The 26,653-nt window shown below is 42.6% G+C and overlaps 1 protein-coding gene across 1 annotated transcript in view; it reads left to right on the forward strand.

Annotated features, from left to right (window-relative positions):
• CREBBP (CREB binding protein) overlaps positions 1–26,653 on the forward strand; it is a 119,052-nt gene that overhangs the window by 26,380 nt on the left and 66,019 nt on the right. The window lies entirely within an intron of this gene.

Here is a 26,653-nt window from a genome sequence, read left to right on the forward strand (position 1 = left end):
AGAGCTGCTGACTCGGGGGGTGTGATGGCTGTGCAGCGTAGAGCTCTGCTCCTGAGAAGGGCCTTGCAGCTGGTGTACAGTGTAGGAACTGAACGTGGAGAACAGGGAAGGCAGATGCCAAGGTGGAGAGAGCCCACTGGAAAAATGAGAGCAGACAAGGGACAGAGGATGCGGGCTGCCTTAGTGGCTTAGATGGTGAAGAATCCGCCTGCAGTGTAAGAGACCTGGGTTGAATCCCTGGGTAGGGAAAATCCCCTGGAGGAGGAAATGGCAACTCACTGCAGTGTTTGTGCCTGGAGAATCCCATGGACAGAGGAGCCTGGTGGGCTACAGTCCATGGGGTCGCAAAGAGTCTGACACGGCTGAGCGACTTCACTCTCACTTTCAAGGGGCAGAGCACGGGCTGACCCACCAGACGCCGACCCCTGGGACACGCTGAGGAGGCCAGCTGCTGCCCCCAGTGCCCCTGATTTAGGCGGTGTTTGGTGCAGCAGATTCCAGAACAGGAACAGCAGAACTGTTTGAATTTGATGAGTCCCAGATGAGGGAGAGGGAGAGGTCAGCGTCGAGCAGTTTCCCCGTAAGGTTGATGCCGGCACTGGGTGACAGCTGTGAACCGTGTGACTGGCTTGGCTAAGAAGAGGGTATTTTTTAACTGAAGAAGTAAAAGTGAAGTAATTCTAAACATTCACATTTCATTTATCTCTTTTGAAGTGTTATTAAGGGAAAATGTGAACTCAAATTTTTGTTGTCCCTGGTGTTTGAAGAGGGGTCTGTGTGTGCGTGCACGTTTTAAAGTTGAATTGAGAAGAGATTTCTTTGGGTTTAGGCTTCATGGGTAGATTTGATGTTTGTTCCTTCCTGATTCACTGGTCATTCTGCTCCAAATGCCCAGTTACGAAAAGGTATTTTGGAGAATTTAAGTCACACACAAAAATAAACAGGGCTCCTGAGTAATCTTAGAAATTATCGAGTTGTTTTCTTTAAAATGTGGATTATCTGTCCATATTTGCCACATTAGATACTAAAAGAGAATTTTAAAACACAAATGTTCATTAACCATTGTAGTGATGTCAAATGTCACAGAGCCTCTTGTGAGAGGATGAGAGCAAAAAAGGCAAATAATTGTCTTAGTGTTTTATGAAAATAGTTTTGACCCCTGAAAAGACCTGAGTCCCTTGACCACATTTGGAGAGCCATTGGTAGTGTGTGTGTGTGTGTGTTCATGTATTCCTAAAAGTTGGACTTGGCATACCCGGGCAGAGTACACTGTCACATGTACATACGTGATGTCCTGTGTCATCGGTGTCCACTAGATACTTGGTTTCCCAGTGGTTGCATGTGTCGTGGTTTGTTATTAGAGTCCCCTCCCCCGAATTGAATAACCTATCTTTTATTCAGTTGCTGTGGCTCTTAAGAAGCTGTTAATCTCTAGAATTCTTACAGTTTATTTGTTGACACATCTGGCTGTTTTGCTTGTTTTTTGTTCTGGGAGTTGCCTGAAGCCTGGGCATTGCTGATCACGTCTCCCTCGCTCCATGTTCCTCCGTCTGCCCAGCGTTTTCACTCCTTTGTACAGCGGGGTCTGTCTTCAGACAGCAGCAAGCGTGCAGTGTGAGGACGGTAAGCCACATGACTTGTGGCACAGCCGTCTCCCATCCCAAAGAGGCCGATGGCGAAGAAAGGGTGGGAGGTGGCATTTTTGAAAGTTGCCGTGGCCTTTGGTTGGGACAGAAGAGCTAACAGTGGTGGGCAAATAGTGGGAGCGAGAGACACATTCATTTTAAGCTGAATAAGATTTTAAATGCACAGAGGGACAAAGAAACTTTTTTTAAAAGGCAGTTTTGTTTAAAAAAATTATTGGTACAAAGGATATGCAGATTTCCTATAAAATAATGTAAATAGTAAAAAGGGCAGCCCCTCTTCTGCTTACAGGTAACTGCTTCTGTACAGATATATTAACACAGGTCCTTTTTTAATATACGAAATGGAACTAGACTACATGAGATGAGCACCTTGCTGTTTTAGGTAACAGTAGACCACGAAATGCCTTTCCATGCCAGTGGGCGCAGATTTTTCTTGTTTTCCATGATGCACCATAGTTCCTGTACCCTGATGAGGAGCATTTGGGTTCTTTCTGACATCCCATTAGTACAGGCAGTGCTGCAGCGACTGTCCTCCAGTGGGCATACCCACATGCGTTGTGAGGTACATTCTGAAAAGTGAAGTTACTGGGTCAAAGACTTTGTTAACAGTTTTGTTTTTAGACAGTAATCATGCATATGGTTTAACAACTAAGTCAAATTTTTTTAAAAATCAGCATTAAGGATAAAAACTGAAAAGTTAGTCTCCCTTAATTTTTGACCTTTACTGCTACTGCTACTGCTAAGTCACTTCAGTCATGTCCGACTCTGTGCGACCCCATAGACGGCAGCCCGCCAGGCCTCCCCTGTCCCTGGGATCCTCCAGGCAAGAACACTGGAGTGGGTTGCCATTTCCTTCTCCAAGGCATGAAAGTGAAAAGTGAAAGTGAAGTCGCTCAGTCGTGTCTGACTCTTAGCGACCCCATGGACTGCAGCCCACCAGGCTCCTCCGTCCATAGGATTTTCCAGGCAAGAGTATTGGAGTGGGGATTTTTGACCTTTGGTTCTCCCAAATTCTCTCACCAAAGGCAGCTACTATTTCTTATCTGTCCTGCCAGAGATGGTCTGTAGATATACAGGCACAGAGAGGGTGTGTGTGTGTGTGTGTGAGACTTCTAAACATAGTATAGTATAACCTCTCCCCTCCCCTGCGCCCCCATCACATACATGTGTGTGCACCTGTCCTTTCCGCCCCGCAGCAGTGCAGGTTGGAAGCTGTTGCATGTTAGACGGAGCTCTCAGTTCCTCTCACGAGGTATGTCAGGGGAGTAGCCCCTGATTTGGCTGTATCTTAATTTATAGGACTAATGCCCCAATGGCTGTATGTTTTGATGCTATACGTTTGATTTTTGATTTGTGTATATATCTTTGTATAGCTAGATGTATCTGCTGGAGAGATTTGGGGGGTGAAATTTCTGGATTAAAGGATAGTGACATTTTTAATAAGCATAGATATTTAAGCACAGATCCTCTCCCAAAACATGCAGATTATACCCTAACCAACAGCAGATGAGTCCCTGTGCCTCATTCTCACCAACACTGATACCTTTTTTTTTTTTTTTTTTAACTGATTGCCGTTCTCTTAGGTACAATATCTTGTCATAAATTCATGGGCCTTTCTATTTTGCTGTTGCTCATATTCTCTGTCAGTTTTTCTTTTGTCTTGTTTCCCATTTTTTCTTGTTGGTTTGTACTCAGTATTTTTGCATATTAAAAGCTAAAGTCTAAAGACAAAAAATTAGAAGCAAAAAGCATATAAAGTGAGATGAGAGAAGCAAAATCAAGCATAGCGTGTGTGAAAGTCGCTCAGCCGTGTTCAACTCTTTGCGACCCCATGGCCTATACAGTCCGTGGAATTCTGTAGGCCAGAATACTGGAGTGGGTAGCCTTTCCCTCCTTCTCCAAAAGATCCTCCCAACCCAGGGATCGAACCCAGGTCTCCTGCATGGCAGGCAGATTCTTTACCAGCTGAGCCACCAGGGAAGCCCAAGAAAACTGGAGTGGGTAGCGTATCCCTTCTCCAGTGGAGCTTCCTGACCCAGGAATTGAACCGGGGTCTCCTGCGTTGCAGGCGGATTGTTTACCAACTGAGCTATCAGAGAAGCCCTGAAAATATGAAGTGACTCATTTTTTTTTCCTGAAAGTGTTATCATTTTTTTTTTTAAGCTAAAGTCTTTTAATAAGGGAAAGTGTTTCCCCTTTTTTTACTTGCCAGAATGGCCACATAGTTCTGAGTTTTTACCGAATGGATGTTTTCAGTTTTTATAGAAGCAGATTTTTTCCATGTTTTCCTTTATGTCTCTTGGGTTTTATGTCATGTTTGGAAATACTTTTCTATTCCAAAATGGAGTATTATATATTCTTTTCCCTTATAGCTTGGGTCTTTAATCCAGAATTCATTTTGGCTTGAGTTTCTATATTAATAGAAATCTAGCTTTGTATACACTTTTGCAAATGAGTTAGCCCAGTGCATTTATTTAGTATTACTAATCTATTTTCTCAGTTGTCTTACCCTGTTCATGCAAGCTTTGTCTTTTATGTCTTTTTATGAGTCTTATGTTGCTCAGAAGCATACTATAGTTTTCTTTATATAAGTAATACACCTTTTTTTCCCCTAAGTTTCTGGATGTATTCATGGTGTTTTGATATAGGAAAGATGTTAACATATATATGTCACTTCAGTAATCTGGCCACTTGATGGAATTCTCTTGTTCTAATACTTTTTCCAGTGAGTCTCTCAGGTTTTTCCTAGTATACAGTTATCTTTTGCATTGTTGGTACTTTTGTCTTCTCCTTGGCAGTATTTCTACCAGTGTTTATGCTCTTAGGCATCCCTGTCTTGTCTCTGATTTAAATAGAGATGTATTTGGTGTTTTATTATTAAGTATAACGTGAGCTTTGGTTTTCAGCCTTTTTAAATTGGGACATAATCTATTCCTCATTTGTTGGATGTTGGATTTTATCAGAGTCCCTCTTGACATCTATATTATTACCCTGTGATTTTTTTCTCCTTTGTTTTATTTATGTGGCAAATTATCTCAGATTTCCTACTGTCCGGTTGAACCACCTCTGTAATTGTGAAATTAAGTTAATATTTTGCTGGATTTCATTGGCTAGCATTCATTTAGAATTTTTGCTTCTCACTAATCAATAGTGAGATTGATCCCTGATTCTTTTTTGTGTGTTTTGTCAGGTTTTCGTATCAGAGCTGTGTTAAATTGGTCAGAGTTTGGAAGCTGTTCATATCTGTTCTCTGAAACAGTTTGGAATTGAAATGATCTGTTCCTTGAAGAACTGAGAAGCTTCATCTGTACAAAAACTCTATGGGCCTGAAGTTTTTCCCCAGAGGGCGACTTAAGACCTTTGACAATACTCCACTAGACTCTTGGTCTCAAATCAGTGTCTTTTTGTTTTAGAAAAATTGAAGTTTGTTTTTATTCTGAAGAAAAACTCAAAGCATTTAACTTCTACTCTTCATTAAAAATAAAAAGTGGGTACTATTCCCATTTTACAGATTAGAAATAGAGGCACATAGAATGGAGAGGAGAAACTATTTCATTTAAATCACATCATTCTTTGTTAACATTACTGGCATGTTGTTGAAATGGCTCGTGTTTTCTATTTTAAATGTTTAAGAGTCACACAAAATTAGGAATGAGAAAGTGGAAATAATCATAAACATCATAAAGGGCTTCCCTTGTGGCTCAGCTGGTAAAGAATCCACCTGCAATTCAGGAGACCTGGGTTCAATCTCCAGCCTTTCCCTGGAGAAGGGAAAGGCTACCCACTCCAGTATTCTGGCCTGGAGAATTCCATGGACTGTATAGTCCATTGGGGTCACACAGAGTTGGACACGACTGAGTGACTTTCACTATCACTATCAGCCAGGCTTCGTGGGATCCTATCCTGGCTGTGCTGGGTGATCATGGGGAGTTCCTCAGCGCCCCTCTCCTCCCTCCACTCTGTGTGTCTCCGTTTCAACAGTAGGAAACCTCGTATGTTACCTTTTTGGTAGCATGCTCTACTTTTCTGTAGAGAATCAAAACTTGTCTTTTAGGAGGACAGCAAAAAATATATTTAAAGTGGGGACTGGAAGCTATACGCAAGTTCTCTTGCCTGGAGGTGTTGTTGCCGTGTAGAGAGGTGGCAGAGGAAGCAGACTGATAGGAAGAGGAAGGTATTGCAGAGTATCTGGGCAAGGGGTCCAGTTCCAAGGCTGTTAAGTGCTTTTGCAGCCTCGGAAATCTGTTCAGTCCTTTCTTATAAGTAATATATAAGAAGTCAGGGAGTTTTGTAATTAAAAAAAAAAGAAATCAGGGACCAAGATAGTTTGTATGGTAAGCCCTCTTCACAAAGGGTTAGATTAGGACTTGTTTTTGATAAGGCTTTTGGAATATTAGTTTTGTTTTAGAAAGTAGTCAGGAAAAAGGGGCCTGGCTTTCCCTAGAGCTGTCTTATAGGTGAAGGTTTTGATTTAGATCTAGATCCCCTGGTCAGTCAGCCAGCATTTTGGTTAGATAGGATAAAGCGATGATTCTCACACTTGGCGTCCAGCACAGTCACTGCGGGCTTGCTAACCCAGCGTGCTGGGGCTCCCCAGAGTTCCTTCTACAGTAGGTTTGGGGTGGGGCCAGCTCCCAGGTGACCGTAGTTGGTGCTGGTCAGGGACTGCACTCCGAGAACTGTCGTGCTGAAGGGATGGATTAGCAGCATGTTGTCACTAAGGGAGGAATGGAGCCAAATTGGTTATTGGGAATGAGTGACCCGCCTTTCCTATTTTGGAATGATAATTGAAAATTTCTAACATTTAGTAGCAAGAGAAATAATCCTGTACATTTGTCTGATGCTTTTCTCTTTTTCATGTCATTTCTTTTTAATGTCATGTCATCTGATCCTTGGTAGCAAATAAGGACATTTTTTGTTAAGTAAATCCTAATTTGGCCTTTTTAAAAAAGATCACAGTGAAAGTAAATGGTGACTTTATAGAACAAAAGGACTGAAAGCTTAGAAATACTCCAGTGAGCTGTGGTATGATTATAGAGCTATTGTAGGCACAGGTTTTGGTAAAAATGTTAAGTAGTCTTCTACTGGTTCAGTCATCTTATCATGACTTTCATGGAGAATATGTGAGTCAGGATGTGCTGAACTTCCCATGATATGTATGCATGAATTTATTTTTATTTATTTTTTGTAATGAATTTAAAAAATAATTTTATTTTTTTAATTTATTTTAATTGGAGGCTAATTATTAACACTAGAACACTCCAGTATTCTTGCCTGGAGAATCCCACGGACAGAGGAGCTTGGTAGGCTACAGTCCACGGGGTCGCAAAGAGTCAGACATGACTGAGCGACTTCACTTTCATAAATTAATTAGCCTCCAATTAAAATAAATGAATTTATTTTTAAAAACTTTTAAATGAGACTGTATATGTGTCGGTCATGGCTTTGCACAGAGTCCTGCCCTGCTGCTGCTCCTGTCCTCGCTGTCGTCTCCTCTTCATCTTCAGCGGTGGTACAGGTTGCCTCCCCACATGGAGTGCAGTTGAGTGCTTGCAGCAGAGGTTGGAATCTGGACTTGCTGCGTCACTAATTATTAGCTGTGGGAAAATCATGTAATCACTCTGGGTCTTGTTTGTCCTTTAAATGAGCATAATAGTAATATCTGCCTTTGAGAATTGTGTAGATTAAAAGAGGATAGTAATATCTATCTCATAGAATTGTTATGCTGATTAAATGAGATGGGGTATATCTAGTTCTTGGTGTCTGGGTTTACTGAAAACTTGCAGAGAAGACTGGGTTAGTTAGCTGGCCAGATGCTTTCTTACCTAAAGGATTTGAGATAATTAACATTTGAAGTGATGAGACTGCTTTTCTGCTGTTTTCAGAGAATTATTTTTTAATTAAAAAAATAGTTGATTGAACAAAAATTGTAGGTCTAGAGAAGAAAACACTGTCAATAATCCTATCACCCACTTCATAGTTGGTATTAACTTTTTGATGTTTTCCCTAGCAGTCTTTTATCCATAATTACTTACCTCATTTTATTTTTTTACTTTATTTTATTTTTTTTAGAAATACATGCATCATATTTTTTTAAATTATTATTACTTTACAATATTGTATTGGTTTTGCCATACAGTAACATGAATCCATCACGGGTGTGTACATGTGTTCCCAATCCTGAACCCCGCTCCCACCTCCCTCCCCATACCATCCCTCTGGGTCATCCCAGTGCACCAGCCCCAAGCATCCTGTATCATGCATTGAACCTGGACTGGCGATTTGTTTCTTATATGATATACATGTTTCAATGCCATTTTCCCAAATCATCCCACCCTCACCCTCTCCCACAGAGTCTAAAAGACTGTTCTATACATCTGTGTCTCTTTTGCTGTCTTGCATACAGGGTTATTGTTACCATCTTTCTAAATTCCACATATATGCGTTAGTATACTGTATTGGTGTTTTTCTTTCTGGCTTACTTCACTCTGTATAATAGGCTCCAGTTTCATCCACCTCATTAGAACTGATCCAAATGTATTCTTTTTAATGGCTGAGTAATACTCCATTGTGTATATGTATCCATAATTACTTACCTCTTTTTAAAATAGAAATTGGAGTTACCTTTCTTTTTTTCAGTTAACTTTATAACATTATTTTTTGTAGCACAAACTGAATGTTTTGCAAAATAGCAACATTGAGTTCTTTGATTTGATAGGTCTCTAGGGTGACTACTTGGAAGAGCATACTTGTAAGAAAAACCAATCAACCTTATTACTTTCTAACTAGAGGTCAACAATTAGGATCTGGGGTTAGAGATCCTAATTACTGTTTTATTATTTTTAAAAGTATAATTTGCATAGAGTGAAATGCACGAGATCTGAAGCGTTACAGTTTGATTTGTCAAGACCCATGCCGGTGTTATCCACACCCCTGTCACAGTACAGGGCGAGTCGTTAGCCAAAAAGTCCCTTGGTACTCCTCCCTTTTTGTGTTCTGCCACCCATTTCTTTCACCATGGATGAGTTTTACCTGTTCTCAGACTTGATATAAATGGAATTGGGTAGTGTGGGGTTTGTTTTTGATGAGGCTTCTTTTTTGCTCAGTGTTTTTGAGATTCATCCATGTTGTTGCCTGGATTCAATAGTTCTTTTTACTGTTAGTGTCCACTGTGTGAATATACCATGACTGCTTATGTGGTTTCCTATTCATGGACATTGTGGTGGTTTCCAGTTTGAAGCTGTTAAGAATAAAGCTTCTGTGAACGCTTTTGTATAAGTCTTTGTGTGGCCATATAAGTTTTCATTTCTCGTGGTTAAATAACTGGGGATGGAATTGACTGGGTAAGGAGGGGTCTGTTTCTGGACTCTAGTCCAGGAGTCAGCAAATTTGTAGCCCATGGGCCAAATTTGGCCCATAACCTAAGAATGGTTTTTATATTTCTAAAGCATTGATTAAAAAACAAACAACTAAAGAAAAGAATGAGGGATGGAAACCACTGGTTACCTGCTAAGACTAAACTATTTACTAATGACTTTTACAGGGAGTCTGCAACCCCTCTTCTAGTCTGTCCCATTGATCTGTTTATATATATATATATATATATATATATATATAGCTTATTTATTTATGGCTGCGCTGGGTCTTTGTGGCTGCATGTTTTCTCTAGTTGCGACAAAGAGGGGCTACTCCAGTTGCCGCGTGGGGGCCTCTGGCTGCAGTCGCTTCTGCTGTTGCGAGCACGGGCTCTTGGACTTGTGGGCCTCAGTAGTTGCAGCACGTGGGCTCAGTAGTTACGGCGCGTGGGCTTAGTTGCTCCATAGCATGTGGGATCTTCCTGGATCAGGGATCAAATCCTCATCTCCTGCATTGGCAGGTGGATTCTTTACCACTGAGCCACCAGGGAAGCCCTGATCTGTTTATTTCTTTAGCTTTATCAGATCAGATCAGATCAGTCGCTCAGTCGTGTCCGACTCTTTGCGACCCCATGAATCGCAGCACGCCAGGCCTCTCTGTCCATCTCCAACTTTAGCTTATAGTAAGTATTAAAAACAAATTGTTTAATTTCTCATTTTCATTTGTTTGATGTCTAGGTTTTGTCTAGATTGTTTCACTTGTTTGTTGCTAATATAGAGAAATAGAATTGATTTTTCTTTATTAACATTATATCCTGTAACTTTTCATAACTCACTTGTTAGCTCTACTTATGTGATAGATGCCTTAGAATTTTCTAGGTCATGTTGTCTTTGTAAAATAAAGAATTTTACTTCTTCCTTTCTAATTGGTGTGCTTTTTATCTTTTTGGCTTCACTGCTCTGCCTGAGACCTTCAGTACAGTGTTTAATGAAAGTGTTGAGAGCATGTACACCCTGTCTTATTCTTGATCTGTGGAGGAAAACAGTCTTCCATAAAGTATGGTGTTAGTTGTAGGCTTTTAAAGATCCCCTTCGTCAGGATGTTGCTGAGCCTTTTTATCATAGATGATTATTGAATTTCATCAGGTATTTTCCTGCATCTGTTGAGAGGATCAGGAGGATTTTCTTTATTCTGTTAATGTGGTAAAGTGCATCTTTCTAAATGTTGAACCAACCTTACCTTCCTGGGATAACCAACCTCCCTCGATTGTGATATGCTATCCATTTTATGTACTGCTGGATCTTATTTATTAAAATATTGTCTTAGGATTTATGCTTCTATATTCATGAGGGATATGGATCTGTAATTTTCTTGCAGTATCTCCTGATTTGCTTTGGTATCAAGGCAATGCTTTTTTGTTCTCTGTTCCTTACTTTTCTATGAGAGTTTAGTATTGTTTCTTTAAATATTTAATAAAATTCACCAGTGAGACCATCTGGGTCTGGAGTTCTCCTTGTGAGAAGATTTCAAATTATGATTTGATTAATAGGTACAGATTATTTCAATTTTTCATTTCTTCTTGTGTTAATTTTTTTTTTCCCCAAGGAATTTATCCATTTCATCTCAGGTCTTAAACTTATTTAGCAGTGAAGTATTCATAATATTCCCCTAACTTCCTTTTAATGGCTATAGAATCTGTAATAATGTCCAGTGTCCCTTTTTTGAGTCTGATATTTATAGTTTTATGTTTCTCTCATTTTCCCCTGATGAGTCTGGAGAGGAATTTGTCAACTTGATTGATATTCTCAGACAGCCAACTTTTGACTTGTCAATATTCTCATTTTCTATATCATTGATTCTCTTTATTTTCTTTCTTCTGCTTTGGATTTTTTTTTGCTCTTTATAACTTTTTGGGGGTAGGTGAACATTTGAGCAATAAATTTCATTCTAAATTTGCTTTACACTGCACTTGATAAATTTTGATAGAGTTTTATCATTTAGTTCAAATATGTTAATATTTTACTTGTTATTTCTTGGACTCATTTTTTATGTAGAAGTGTGTTGCTTAATTTTCAAATATTTGAGATTTTTGCAGATACTATTTTGTTACTGATTTCTTATTCCATTGTGGGCAGAGAATGTGTTGTATATAATTTTTGTCCTTTGAAATCTCCGGAGGCTTGTTCTATGGCCCAGCATATGGTCTATCTTGATGAATGTTCTGCATATGCTTGAAAAGAATATGCGGTTGTAGGGTGTAGCATTTGTAAATGTCAATTAGAGTAAGTTGATTGTGTTCAAATCAGCTGCATCTTTACTGATTTAAGTTAATATATATTTTGGATTATTATGTCTTCCTGATGAGTTTTGCATCATTCTCAGTGTTTCTCTTTATTTCTATTTTTGTTTCATTAACACAGCTACTCTCATTCTTACTAACATCTGCAAAGGATGTCTTCTTTACCCTTTGTCCATGTCTTTGAAGGATGTCTTGTGTAAAGAATATGTAGTCAGAACTTGTTTTTAATTTATTCTGACAGTCTTTGTCTTTAAGTGGAGGGTTTAGTTTATTTACATGAAATGTTGATACAGTTACACTTCGGTCGATATCTTACCATTTGTTTTCTCTTTGTCCCTTCTGCATTTAGTTCTTCTTCTTTTTCCCTCTCTCTTTGTTCCTTTCCTGCTCTCCTTTTGAAGGCTAATTCCAACATCTTTGTCCTCTCTGTGTTTGCAGTCTTTCTGTTTGTTTTTTAAAAATATATAATTCCCAGTGATGGGTCATATTTTCTTGCCTCTTTGCATGTTTAGTTATTTTTGATTATGTAGTAGACATGGTGGATGTGTTGTTGAGTAAGAGTTTTGTTGTCTTTCTTTAGAGAGTGTTGGGTTTGTTCTGGAAGACATTTGACTCTGCCCTTCGTATTCCTCTTGGGTGCTTTTCCTTCAGTGCAAATAATTTAGGAACGATTTGATTCTAAAGCCCAGCCGTTAACATATCTCAGACTTGAACATATCTTTGGGCAGGGCTTCCTAAACTTTATAAGGATTTGCAGATCACCTGGGGATCTTGTTAAGGTGCACATTCTGCTTTGGGAGGTCTTGGGAGTGGGGTGCTGTGAGTCTGCTTTTCTTAGCAGCTCTGGGAGGGTCAGGTGGTGTGGCTGTGCTATCTGGGCACTGGAAGGTCTCTCCATCTTGATGGTATAAGCGTAATTAGGGTGTGTAATGGGTGCCCACTGGTGACCGAATACATCACATTTCAGAAGTTATCTTTCATTTCTTTCATTGTTTAGTGCATAAAGTTAGGAAGTACTAAACTTAACATTCTTAGTGTAAATGGGTCCAAAGCATGACTTCAAGGATCGACTTCTCCAAAATGTTTCTGCAATATTTTGGAAAGAGTTGCATTTACTGTAGACATAATTTGCTGTCCATCTGTCACCAAGTTAAAACATTTAGGGTTTTTATGTTGATTACCGTGTAATACTTCTGGCATTTTCAGAAGTATGTAATGACTATAGCATCAAATTGCAGTATGATCCTTTATGAACAAGGATAACAGTTACCGTGTTGACTCTTTTTTGAACTACAGACAAGAGCAGGCAAAGAGTGACATTTCTGGGGCGCCGGTTATACGGGACTCTGTTCTAGGTGTCTTTGCAGAGTAATCTTGATTCTTTCGTGTTTAATAATCCTGTGAGGTGCATGCCATATCTGTTTTGCACATGGAATAAAATATTCTGAGCCACTTTTCTGTCTCCCAGGAAATTATTCAAGATGACACATGTTAGAAAGTGGCTGAATTTGACTTGCAACCCCTCCATGTCTGACTTCAAAGTCTGTATTTTTTCTTCACCATTTTGTCTGTGATATACCAGGATTCAAAATAAGGTGAGAAAGTGCATAATACCCGATTTTCTGTATATGAATCAGATTTGACCCCCATCGACAAGATCTCTAGAATAGATAACTTGGAGAGCGAGTCTGATTTCCCAGGAGTACTTTTTGTTGTACAAAAGGATTTGCTATTTACGTCCTTTTAGAAACACACCCATGTATACTGTACTGTGGTCTGATGGGGCTGTAGCTCTCAATCTGAAACAGTAATTCAGCCAAGCAAGATTGGCAAGCCCCATAACAAAGTTGATTTTTCTTGCTAGTGAAAATGTTTTTACCTCCCAGGTAGGAGGCCAGCATGGTTATAATTACTTTTAATGTGGTATTTTGAAGTCATCTTGCCTTTTAAAATTTTTTTAAATAATACTGCTACTATAGCAAAGAAAGGTTTCATTTGTGATTTTCTGGGTTTTTAAGTTTTCAGAACACACCAAAGAATGATAGAATCAGTATGTTTCTGTTAGAATTAACATGTTTATAGTTAGCAGATTTTTTCTTCACAGTCTTTTTTTTTTAACTTTTTAAAAAATTTATTTTTGTGTTGGCTGTACCACGAGGCTTGCAGGGTCTTAGTTCCCCAACCGGGGACCAAACCTGCACCCATGGCTGAAAGTGCTGAGTCCTAACCGCCAGAGAGTTCCCTTTTCATCTTTAAAGTAGACGTTTTTTAAGAACAGTTTTAGATTTGTAGAACAACTGGAAGATGGTTTTAAGGATTTGTACACCTCTTCCTCCCCCCATTTCATTTTCTCCTGTTATTATATTTGTATATAACATTTGTATATTTGTCACAACTAATGAGCCAATATTGATACGAAATCCATACAGATTTCCTTAATTATCCCCTAATGTCCTTCTTTCTTAAGGATCCAATACCACTTTAGTTATGTCTCCTTAGGCTCCTCTTGGCTAGGACATTTTCTCCATCCTTCCTTGTTTTTGATTATTTTGACAGTTTTGAGGAGGACTGGTCAGGTGTATTTAGAATTTCCCATTGTGATATCATTCTGTGATGACTGGGGTTTTAGACTTAAGGTGTTGGGGAAGGAAGATCATAAAGTGCCATTCTCATCACATCATGGCAAAGGTACATATTGTCATCATGGCTGATCACATGGCTGTGTGGCTGCCTGGCCTGGGTCGTGTCTCCGCTGTGCCGGGCCATCCCCTCTCCCTTGTAGCCAGTCCTCTTGGAAAGAAATCACCATGCACAGCCCACACTTAAGGAGTGGGGTTGGACTCTACCTCCTTTATAGGGGGTGGGGCGCATCTGTCTGTGTAACTTATTTGGAATGCTCCTGCATGGGAGATTTGTCTCTTCTTCATAGTTTTTTTTTTTTTTAATAAATAAAATCAAATCTAACCCACTCTAGTATCCTGCCTGGGGGATTCCATGGACGGAGGTGCCTGGCAGGCACCATAACATCGCAAAGGGTTGGACATGACTGAGCGACTTTCACTAGCCAGATTCAACATTCATGAAGTGCAAATGGGAAGTAGATGGGTTTTGACATTGGACAGGTATGGGTGTGAAGCACTAATTTATGAAATGGTAATAAGAATATTCACATCACAGTAATATTGTGTGGAAATTATCTGTGTAAAGTTCTTGACATGGAATAGGTGCTTTTAAAACATTAAGCTCCCTTTCCTCCTTTCTTCCACACCTGACTCCCATACCCAGACACTCCCAGTCTTGACTATGTGGTCTAGATCGGGGTTCCTAACCTCTGGGATCTAATACCTGATTATCTGAGGTAGAGTTGATATAATAATAATAGAAATAAAGTGCACAATAAATGTCATGCACTTGAATCATCCCCAAACTACCCCTCTGTCCCCCAGTCTCTGGAAAAAATGTCTTCCACAAAACTGGTCCCTGGTGCCAAAACAGTTGGGGATGGCTGGTCTAGATCATGTGAATCAGGAGATTTGTGTGACGTTATTTATCATGCATCTTCCATAGAAAATATGTTTTAAAAACCCAGTTCATATTGTGTGTTGGGATTAACTTACTGGCTCCATCATTGACTACTTAACTTGTGTAAATCCTGGCTCTGCCATTTACTAGGTAACTTAGGCAAGTTTTTAACCTGTTAGTGACTTGGTTTCCTCATTTGAACAATGAAGATAATAACTACCCAGGATTAGATAAGATAACCATGTAATACACTTGACAAAGTACTTGTTGCATATTAAGGGTTGGATTTTATTACTATCACTGTTACATTATTAGGTATTTGATTTGTGATGGTACATAGATAAGCTTAGACAAGCCATACTATGTGCCTTATTTTGTAATCCATGCTAATAAATTTTATTAATAGGTAATAAAAAACAAAAAAAATAAAATAAAATAAATAAATAAAATCAAATCTAACAGATTAAAAATCTACATGTCTTATGTACGTTATACATGGCACACTATACATATTCATCTCATTTTTCAAAAACTTGATATTATTAAAATTGATAATATAGATTTGATTCATTTATTTTAAACATCTGTCCATGTGACTTTTACAATTCTTCCTTAAATTTTTTGTGTTACAGTTTTTCTGTATTGTTTGTGCAGGTTTTTGAATATATATGTAACTCTCTGAAAACTTTGCCTTTTACAAGAACTTGAAGCAGTGGGTATAGTTGAATCTGAGATACAATAAATTTTTGTTTTAGTAATTTTTAAAATGAAGACTACTCACAAATGGAGTTTTCCCCCAAGCATTTTTTCTTTTTCTTTGCTCATGTTTATGACACTTGGTAAAATGAACTCTGTGTGTGCAAACATTCCTTTTCCTCCCTTTGGTTTTGTGCTGAGGAATGAGCACCCTTCTTGAATGTTCTAAAGAACGTGTCCAGAGTGCTCTGAACACACCAGGTCAGAGCTATCGGTTGATTGTTGATGACATTTTCTGTTCAGGAGGTGTAGGTAATTATCAGTGGATTATAATTCCAAAGTCATAGTTCTGTGTTAGTACACATGTGCCCAGTATTATATATTTTAGAGGAGGAATGTGGCCTTTGGGTTTGTAGCTTTTGATGAATGGCATATTGCGGTGGTTGCTTTGTTATTTACTTGGTAGAAACTTCATACCCTCAGTAACAAGCCATCTCATTCATGTTTTTCTGCCAAGTTTTTGAAGAATGAACTGGGAGACAAGCCATCTAAAGTCCTAGAGTAAGATGAGAGATAGATGATACTGAGAAATGCCAACCTCAGACGTGATATTGCAATCACTGACTTTAAATCGTTAGCAGTTATGGTGCAAGCCCGCCTGTTTTCAGTATTGTAGAAAATCTATTCACTTTAGAGAATCCTGTCTGAGGTTAGAGATTTTCTGTGCTCTATTTTTGGAAAGAGATATTAAAGCCACCTCAAGACTGCACAGTGCTTTGTGGTTTTCAGTGCATTTTCCTCTGCACTATTCCATTTGAGTCGGAAACAGGAAGTCTGGGCAGCCCCGTGTGCCTGGTGTACTGGGGCAGTGGTCTCGGTGGTGGGCGGCCATGCCGATAGGGCCGTGGGGAAGTGCTGGGTGTGGCGATAAGGGACAGACCAGGCGGAGGTTTGGAGTCTTGTTTTCTCCCCATAGAACTTGGCACATTTTGCGTGAAGATTGACTATAGAATGGGAGGTGCTGGCCAGCTTGGCAGTTGTCAGGGTGTGGCTGCGCCTCGGTGTGCCCCTGCCGCACGTGGGTTCATTGAAGGAAAGGCGTGGGGTAGGAGTGGCTGGAAGTTGCATGGCCGTGACTCTCAGGTCAGTCTGTCCAGATCTGACTGGAGACGTCACAGCAGTTTCCATTCCAGTCTGTCATGTTGCAGGGCTGCTCTTGAGAGACAGAGCTTACCTCTTATAAGTAATTATCAGCATTAATAACCAGCTTACTTCTGTTCTTCCCAGTCTTGATGTTCCTTTTAATTAATACCTTAGATTTGTCAGTCAGCTCCCAGCCAGATGGCTGGTCATCTAGTCCAATTGTTGTGGGTATTTGAGTGGAGAGACTTTGAAACTGAGAGAGTAACCCCTCTGTAGTGGGTACCCGGGGATGTCTTACCGTTTTCTCGTTCCTGGTGCTGATTCTGAACTGCAGCCACCACTGATGAACATTAGCGGTTACTGTTCAGCCCGCTTCTCGGGGCCCATCTAAGTTGGCCCACCTGAGCTGTTTGTCTGCCTGCCCCATCCCTCCCCAGACGCCATTTAGCAGTCGGGGTTGATGCCGCCTGCTGACAGCGCACGTGTGTTTCCTTGTAGCTCGTGTCTCTGGTCTTGGGCTCGAGAGCACGTGGCCCCGTGTGCTCTGCACCGCCACCAGCCCGCACTGTCCCCTTGTGGAAGGTGCTGATAGATGGCATTCTCATGAGTGATGAGCATGCGTATCACCACCACCTTTTCAATTCCACTGTGCCGAAGGTCAGAGCATCGTTCCAGGAGCTTTGAGCTCAGAGGTAGATGGGCATCAGTGAGAGTGGGAAGGTGTGATAGATGCTGGACCAGCTCCTTGCTCGGAGGGTCTGCTCCCTAAACAGGTACTCTCCGCTGGCAGTGCATCTCACTGTCGAAATCTGGGAGCCAGACACGTTCTGCTGAGTCCCTCGTGATGCATTCTCTTGCCTGCTGCTCTCCAGAGCTCAGGTGCCAGGTGGAGTCAGAGGAAATGGTGTTCCTTGCTGCCTGGACCAGAGTGCAGCGAACAGGAGTTCTTTGTGCCTTTGTTGAATCAAGAGTCACTCACGCAGTTTCCAAGTTGATAAACATTAGCAACTGGAGCAGCACACAGTGTGTTACATCCTGATTGGCTGTTAACTGCATTTGCTTCTCTTTTCCCTCCTTCCAGCCTTTCTTGCCAATGGGAGTGTAGATGTCTGAGTGGCTGAGCCTCATTCAGGCTTTTTTATGGTCATATGTATAATACATTAGAGCAAAGTGTGACAACCTACAACCATGTTATAACTGTGGATTTAATTTAAATTCCCACCCAGGAGTAATCTCTGGCAGTCATAATCAGTTTGATCTACCTAGTTTTATTCAGTGTCTGATGACAGGTTAAAATTAATATTTTAAATACAGCTGTGCAGCCCATCAGTGGGTCATATTAATGTGAGCAGTCAGAATATTTGAGTAGAGAATGACTTAAAAACAACTTTTCCTCCTTGGATAAAATAATGCTTTGTGGAGAGAATTTGGATAATATAGAAAATGTTTAAAAAATAAAAACCACCTCTAAACCCTTTATTAAATATTTTGGTGTTCTCTTTCATGCTCTGCATGTATCTGTGTGCATGTGTTATGGGGATTATATGTTTTTATCCTTTTTTTTTTTTAACTTAAGGTACAAGGCCGTTTTCCCCGTATCAGTAAGGGGTGAGTTTTTATAGTAAAAGAACTATTTTACCTTAAATGCCACCGCCACTGCTTTACACTGATTTTGCACTTTGCCTTTGCGAGAGCTTTCACATAAGTTATCTCTAGGAGTGAGGCGCAGAGTGTGTGAAGTGTTAGGGTGCCTCTGTGTGTCCTCAGAGCTGTGTGCACCAGTGGACATGACCAAGAGCACGTCACTGTACCGAGTGTGTTTTTATTAGGACTTGACACAACTCGGATTTTGGTTAGAAGTAGAGCCACATGTATTTGAAACGACGACGTGTCTTTGAGTGTGTTTTATGGCTTGAGATTTATGGTGTTTAATAAGCTGGGCAGGACTTGACTTCATCCCCTTCGTTCCTCCTCTTGCAGCCGAGGAGGCCCCAGAGAACACTGGGCTCGTGTCCTCCCCTGCCTCCTGGGACTCTCCTCCTGCCCCGCCGGGAAGCTCAGAGCCTGCCTGATTCCAGAGCTGGTTCAAGTTTTCCTGCCTCGGTGGAGAGGAAGAACAGAATTCTGTGAAATGTCAGCTTTCTTTCTCTTTCAGATTCTACAGGAAATAATCACGGGGTCTGGTCCCCCGCAGGCTTCTTTGCATATTCGGTCCCATCTTTAGTTACCTCTCCTTCTCCTGAATTCCCTTGTTACCTGTGAGAGCATCTCCTTGTTCCTCTGTTGTCTCCCCTGTCTGCTGTGTTTCTTCATTCTTCAGGTAGTTTGTAAATCCACGGAGGAGGGTTCTTTTTGGCCTAATAGGAGACTTCTCCCCGTAGAGGGTTGGGGCAAGGTTTATTGAAAGCTTGGCATTCTCTTCTGTTGTGCTGTAGCTGGGCTGCAGTGTAAATTAAAATTCATCTTTATACACATTCATTCTTTATAAAATATAATGCTTTGTTCTCATGTTTTTCCCTTTTTTCTCCTGCTCTTTTATCATCTTTTCCTCTTTCCTCCTCTTTCTCCATAACCACTGTGGGCTGGGCTTGGTTTTGACTCATAAAGAGGCTGCTTTCCTACCTTAAGAAAATATTAGGACTTGAGGAATTAGGAGAAGTGACTGATTTTGAGTTTCGTCGCCCTCACCTTGTCTTGGTGGTACTTCCTATAACGCAGTCTGGGAGATGGCGTGGAGGATGCGAAGCTGTGGAAAGCCTGGCGTCTGTGGCAGGAGTGCCCTGCAGAATCCAGTCTCTTGGACAGGCCACTGGCCCCCCCACAGGGACCACGGCCTCAGTGAGATCCTCCCAGGCCAGGGGCCGCACTTGGCCAGGCAGGCTCCGAATCTCCAGCTTCCTGTCCCCGTCGATAGCTGGGCCTTCCAGGATATGGATATCAGACGATTCAGCGTTGATTCTGTTTGTTTGTTCTGGCTGCACCGGATCTCTGTGGCTGCCTGCGGGCCCTCTCTAGTCGAGGTGCGCGGGCTTCTCACTGTGGTGGCTGGGCTTGTTGCGGAGCACTAGGGTGGCTTCAGTAGTTGGAGCTCACGGGCTTAGTCACTCTGCACCATGTGGAATCTTTCTGGGTCAGGGATCAAACCCGTGTCCCCTTCATTGGCAGGCGAATTCTTAACCGCTGGACCACCAGGGAAGTCCCACACTGATTTTTTAAAACCGGAAAAATCACTAGTTTTAGGATCCCAGGAAACTTTAAAGATCACCTAGTGGCCATCTAAATGCTTCGTGTCTTGTGGTTGAGGAGAACTGAAACTTGGAGGGAACAAGAGGTTTGTCTCAGTCACACAGCTGATTAGAGGCAGATTCAGGATTAGTTCCCCCTGACCTTGCCCTGGTGCTCTGCTTGTGAGTTAGTGCAGACTGCACCCTGGAGAGCTGGTGTCTACCTATAGTGACCTCTGAGGGATACCAACACTGTTAGGGCATTTTTATTGCTAGAAGTTTCTGGAACAATTGGGCAAACACAAGTGAGGCCACCTGAGGCCTTGGCGGTGATCTGCTGTCCTTCATCTTCCCTTTAGGAGCTTCCATGTTCTAAGTCACACTCTGCTCACACACCATCCGAGGGCAGCACCAGGAGAGTCAGTACATACTTCTTTCCACCCGTTTTCCAGTTGCAGTTTATTAGTCTAAGGGGGGTCTTCAGACTTGGGGGGCTGTGTGTTTCCCTGAATACTTTCAAAGCTGGAGGCGTCGTGAGGGGATTTCTCCCATACTCGGGGTCTTCCGCCCAGTTCCCTCACTCCAGGTGACTCTGCACGGCCAGGTGATGGCTTTGGCATCGCGACCCGTTTGCGTATTCTCTTACCCTTTATTTGCCAGGTTGAGGTACTGGAAGGATTCCAAGAGCAAGCGGGTGATAGCAGACAACTGAATACAGCCGTGTCTTTCCATGAAAACTGTTTTTCTTGGCTTTCTCCCAGCACTATCAGGTTGCCAAGAGAGAATGCTTTTGGCTTTACAGACGATGTGGCCAAACTCGGGTAGTCCTGGGGTTGTTCTGGTTTGTTTTTTGTTGTTTTGTTTCTTTGGTCATGGAAAAGAATGAATGCTTCTGGCTCTTAAATTATTTGGCATATTTTTGCTCATGGCATACCAAATTGTGTTTTTACACACTGTATATGAATTTGTGGTTTTATGTGTAGAGCACCGTGTGAAGAAAGATGCGAAAAACTTCAGGTTAATAAACCTGTCAGGTTAGGTCGAAGCCACATCAAAGGGAACATTCGTTGCTTTGTCGTGGCCAGCTTGTGAGTGGGCGTCACTTCAGTCTCTTTTTTGTGGGAATGTTCTTTCTTACTCAGTTCTTCTATGTTTTGATTTAAACTTCAACCCAGGAACATTAGTCTAGGGTATTTTGACTGTATATTGTTTCTGCTTAAAATCTATTTTAAGTTCAAAGTGAACATTCTGACTTATTTTTTGCTGGCAAACAATCTAGAATGAAAACTGAAAATTTTGTGATTTGCTAGGACAGTTAGAACACAGTTGTCTGTTAAAAGTATATCTACAACTAGTAAATGCACAAGATTGTTTTTGTCACAAGTTTATTTCATGTTTCTCTGAAAATGTCTCATCATCAAATGCCAGTAATCCCAGCTGGCTTCTCCCTCTGATCCTCCGTGTTTGAACCACTCCTCACTATCATGCATTCTCTGAAAAATGTTCATTTGCTTTATTATTATTAGCCTAAGCGTACTTATGAAAGAAACTGCATCTGGTGTGAAATAATTCCCCCCAAAGCCAAGTGGTAACACAGCAGCCAACACCGGCAGCACCTGCTGTGCATGGCAGTCACTCTTCTGGTGCTTCATGTAGTGAACCCACCTGATTCTAACAGGACCCTAAGCGGAGGCCGAACCTCCTCTTAACTCCATTTTACAGACGATAAAACTCGGGCACAGAGATGCTTAAGTAAATTATCCAAGGTCACACACCAGCAAGTGGCAGGGCCACCCTCAGACCAGGTAAATATCCCCAGCGTCCACAGGCTTAACCGCAGTGTCTTACTGCCTCTGAGTGCAGTCTTGTTTGTGGCTGTGTTCCAGTAAAACGTTTGTTTGTTTTTTCAAAAATAGGCTTTGAGCTGCTTTGGCCCTGGGGCCATGGTTGCTGACGCCTGGTCTTCGTGGACTGAGCCTGTCTCTGTCCAGCAGTGCCCAGAGCTCGAGGCTGGCAGTATGAGTTCGGGTGGCTCTGCCGGGGGCGGGGCCTCGGGGGCGGGGCCTCGGGTGGGGTGGACGAGCCACCGCCAGGTTCACCAGTGACTTGCTGTGTTCCTGAGCTCTCTGGGCTACCCTTTCCTCATCCACGAAGTGTAAGTTTTAACTAGATTCTCTCTGAGGCCTTCCAGCTGACAGTTCTAACCTGTCCTTTTGTCCCTCCTAAACTTAACACTGAAGGCTGTATTTTGTTTTTTTTTTTCCTGACCAGTGTCAGTTACACTTACACACACACACACACACACACACACACACACACACACACGTATGTGTGTGCACGCACGCACGCGCAGTACTTCCCCTGATCTTTCTGCTGTGTAGTGTGGTTTTAAGTGTGTATCAAGGTGTGAGGAAGAATTCAGCTTCTGAAAAAACAACGTGTTTAGTGGGCTCATCAAAACCACATCAGACTCGGTATCGGCTGCTGGCTGACGCACTGGTGGGGCCATGACGATAAACGTGCTCCTGGCTGTCCTGCCCCTCTCCTGGACATCCTCCCTGTTACCATCGTTCCTGATGCGCTCAGCTGGTCACCCAGTGTGTCCCCATCAAGCTGTTAGCTCCTAAATGGTTGTGATCTGATCCTTCCTGTGCGTGTGTGTTGCAGGAGGCTGTTTGGAGATGGAGACTGGGAAGAGTTCATTTGTGAGGATGGTGGTTCTGTGGGTGGTTGATGTCTCTGGACAGGAGTCTGCTCCTGGGAAAGGCCGTGTGTGGCGGGGGTGTGTGAAGTCTGGGGGGAGTTTGTCCTTTGTCCTCCCGCAAGACTCAGGGAGCTGCCTTCCCCAGGGCAGGTGTCTTTATACTTTAGGGGATCTCAGGACCCCTTTTGAGAACCTAATAGTGGATCTTTTCTTTCAGAAACACACATCACACAAAATGTGTACAAGCGCGGCCGCCCCAGCACCCCTCCCCGCGTCGACTGCCCAGCGGGCCCTGGCCTGCCCTGTCATCCCCGCGGAGTTCAGGTGGCCAGTTGGGGGTGGGGGTGGGCTGCACCGTGAGGTGGCCCTGCCTGCAGGGAAAGAGTTTCTCCGTTCCCGTTCCCACCAAAGGAGTGGGACTGGCTTGCTGCTGTGGTGGAGACTGCTGGGGAGGAGCCTGCATGACCACGGTTCCTCCCAGCTCACGCCCGAGTGAGTTCTCTCGTGTTCAGTTACTACCTTACTTGATTCCCTGAGTGAGGGCGGCAGCAGAGATCGTCTCCGGGTTAGTGTAGTGTGTGGAGAGCATCTCCCTGCACTCTGGGAGCTCACAGCTTGTGTTCTTATCAATAATGTTGGTAGTTGTCATAGTCTGACACAAATAGAAGATGGAAATATTTGTTCCCACACTGAGGTCAGCAGCGGAGGCCGTTGGCAGCCAGAGGTGACCGTGGGTGCTGATGGACCAGAGTTGCAGAGCACCAGTGGGAGGCTCTGGGCTGGAGCCTGGCTGAGGCCTTGCACCAAAGCAAGGGGTTTGCTGGCCTAGGGCATGCAAGCGCAGAGTGCTGTAGCACAGCCAGGCTGGGGTGCTGTCTGTGCTGTCACGGGGCACAGAACTGTGTTCATTCTGTAAGACCAACTTCGAGTGCGTGCTCTCTTTGTGCTCAACCTTCAGCACAGGCCAGTGGACTGGCAGCCTGTCTGTTGCAGCCTGTAGCTGAGATCCTCATGGTGACTGTTTGAAAGTCAGAAAGGAACCTGTTCTGCCTCCTCGAGTGCCCCCTATACCTAGGGGTGACCCTCATCTGTGCCTGCCTGCAGTGACTGGGTCACAGTGCTTTGAGCAAACGCCCCCCGCCCTCGGTGCTGATGTTGGGGGTTCTGTTATTCTGGGGCGGGCTGCAGGATGCAGTGGTCTCTTGGATGTTCATTTATTTGGTTCTCTCCCCAAATACTAATCAAGTACCCACTATGTACTGGGTCCCATGGACACAGAGGAGACAGAGATTCCAGGAAGGCAAGAAATTTCATCCTGGTTTTGTGCCAAAGACAGATTTAGTCTGGATTGTCATAAATACTATTATGACAAGTAATTGCACAGAGCTGTGTCCTATTATAAATCTTCAGTGTGTCTGCACCCTGCGTCTGTCAGAGTGGAGAGAGCACGTTGTCTGCTCTGTCCTGCTTCTGGGCTGGTGGTCACTCACCTGTTGGCCCAGCAACTCAGAACTTGAGCTGTTTTTGATTGATGGGCCAGACGCCGTCACCAGAATTGGCTGTGGACACTGTCTTTGTTTCGCACGCTTTGTGTGCAGGCATCGCTCAGGTTTGCTGGACTGAGCCCTAAAGACCGGCTTCCTCATCTGCTCTCATGCTTCAGAGCCCTGCCATCTGGGGCGGGCGCAGGCTGCAGTGCTGACACTACTTTCGGGGGGCAGGTTTAGGGGGTTGTCTTCCCTGGTACACATGGCTGTAGTTATATGTGTCTTTATTCTCTCGGTGAAGTGATGAACAGCTAGGGAGTAGGTTCTCAAGTGGTTGATAGATAAACTTGATCATAGGAATGCTTTTTCATGGGAAAACTTGGTAGACTTATAAAGCAGTATTTAATTTAGATTTCATTCTGGGGGAAATTGTCTTTTTCCATTACTTACTATAGTTAACTTTTCCTATTTTCCAAGATTCAACTTGAATTAAATGTTTAAAAGGGCTCTGGAAGAATAGAGTGAAAGGATATTTTAACATGTATGGGCTGTTGCTGAATGAGGCAGAATATAAATACTTACTGTATAGACTTTAATTTGTTCATATATAAATTGCACCATTAACTGAACGGTTGCCTGTTTCTGCTCGTCTACTTTTTGAATTTTATTGAGAAGACTATGTACTGTTTTTGGAGCAGCCTTAACCCAAAATTTGATAAACTTCAGTTGAAAATAAAGTTTACTAAGTTGCTATCAAGTAACTGTTGGGAAATTAAAAGAAATATGTAGATTTTATTAATTGGAGTTAGACAAACATCTTTATTTATACAGTTTCATCATGAGTGTTGGTGCTAAAAAACCTGTGGTAACTAGACTTGGGAATGTTCAATCTGATCAAAGGAGAGTAGATACAGGAAATCAGAAATCTAGAAATCTCTGGACATGAAAGGGGTTACTCAGAACTGCAGGCTAAGACTGGAGAGCAGCGTTCCAGTTCTCCCAGGCTCTGCCAGGAGATAGCTGGGACCAGGGGGCCTACTTGGCCGAAGGCTGGGGGGACTGTTAAAGGACTGTCCTTACCTGGCCTCTGTTAGCTCTGATGTTGAAGAGGGTCTGGCCTGGACCAGGGAGCTGAGGTTGACCTTGGAGCCTGATCCTGTGGGTAGCCAGGACTCACTTTGGTTCATCTTTGGAGTGCGGTGTCATAGGCTGAGGGTGGGATTTTCCCCTATTTTTAAAACGCATCATCTCTGTGAGCTGGCCATTCCTTACCTGAAATCTCTGATCTTTGACTTTACCTTGGTTCTTGCCCGATGAGGGTAGAACCCACGTTGAGAGCTTTCCTTCACTATGGGATGGCCAAGAAGAAAAAGTGAGAACACATTTCCTGATGAAATCTGTCAGAGTTCACAGCACTGGTGCTTTGCCCCAGCGACTCACCAGGCAAGTAGTCGCCAACCGAGCAGATCAGTACGCACCAGGTGTTCACCCTGGCAAGGTGCGCGTGTGAACACTGTCCAGATGTTTGCAGCGCCTTAGGTGTTTTTGACAGGCCTGATGACCTTTGAACCACACAGGTCCCCTCTGGCAGCTCGTGGGCCTCCTGGTATTCACTTCTTGCTGTGCACTGAAGTGCCTGTCTGGGACAGTTAGATCCCGTGCAGGGACAGTTGCCTTTACTTCCCCCCAGCTCCGCCCATTCTGGCTCATCAGTACCAGAAACTTCAAAAGAACATTGATTTTTCTTGTTTATCAGATCGGTGGTTACGAGAAGCGAGCTCCATTGCATGCAGGGAAATTGCACTCAGTGCGCTCTGAACCAGGCTTGGCTCATAGCAGGCACTCAGTAAACGCTGGCTGGCCGTGGCAGAGGTTCATGGAGGGCGAATAGATGCATGTGTCTCCCGATATACTTGCTCCTAAATAGAGAAATTTTAAATGAAGTTTAGGAAATGGAAATTACAACTGTTTTTTCCACAAATTCTTGGGGCTCTGAGAACAGTGCAATGAAACAGCAATTCAGACCTTTTGGCAATCTAGTGGTTAAGAATCCACCTGCCAATGCAGGGGATGTGGATTCGCTCCTTGGTCCGGGAAGATCCCACATGGCTCGGGCAACTAAGCCTGTGGGCCGCAGCTGCTGAGCCTGTGCTCCAGGACAAGAGAAGCCACTGCGATGAGAGGTCCCTCCCTGCAGCTGGAGAGCAGCCCCCATTCACCGCAACTGGAGAAAACCCGTGAGCAGCAACAAAGACTAAGTGCAGCCAAAATAAATAATATTTTTTTAAAGCAGAATTTCTACAAGAAATAATCATTATGCAGAGTTAATTTAGTGTAACACTTCCTGAAAATACAGGGTTTTGGTTCATTTCTTCTTAGTTTCAGATAACAACTGAAGGAACCTAGCTGAAAATCAGAAATGTCCTTTATGTTAAGAAAAAGTTTGTCTATTAAATCTCTCCTTGATTAAGTCATGTGGATTTAAAGTGGAATCTCCTTGTGGGCTTTGTGGAGAATTTGTTTTTCCTTCAGTTTACTCAAGTTGACTTTGAGTTTTAGTTGTTCAAATTCGTTTC

This window comes from Bos indicus x Bos taurus, chromosome 25 (assembly GCF_003369695.1).
Source record: "Bos indicus x Bos taurus breed Angus x Brahman F1 hybrid chromosome 25, Bos_hybrid_MaternalHap_v2.0, whole genome shotgun sequence".
Classification (NCBI taxonomy): domain Eukaryota; kingdom Metazoa; phylum Chordata; class Mammalia; order Artiodactyla; family Bovidae; genus Bos; species Bos indicus x Bos taurus.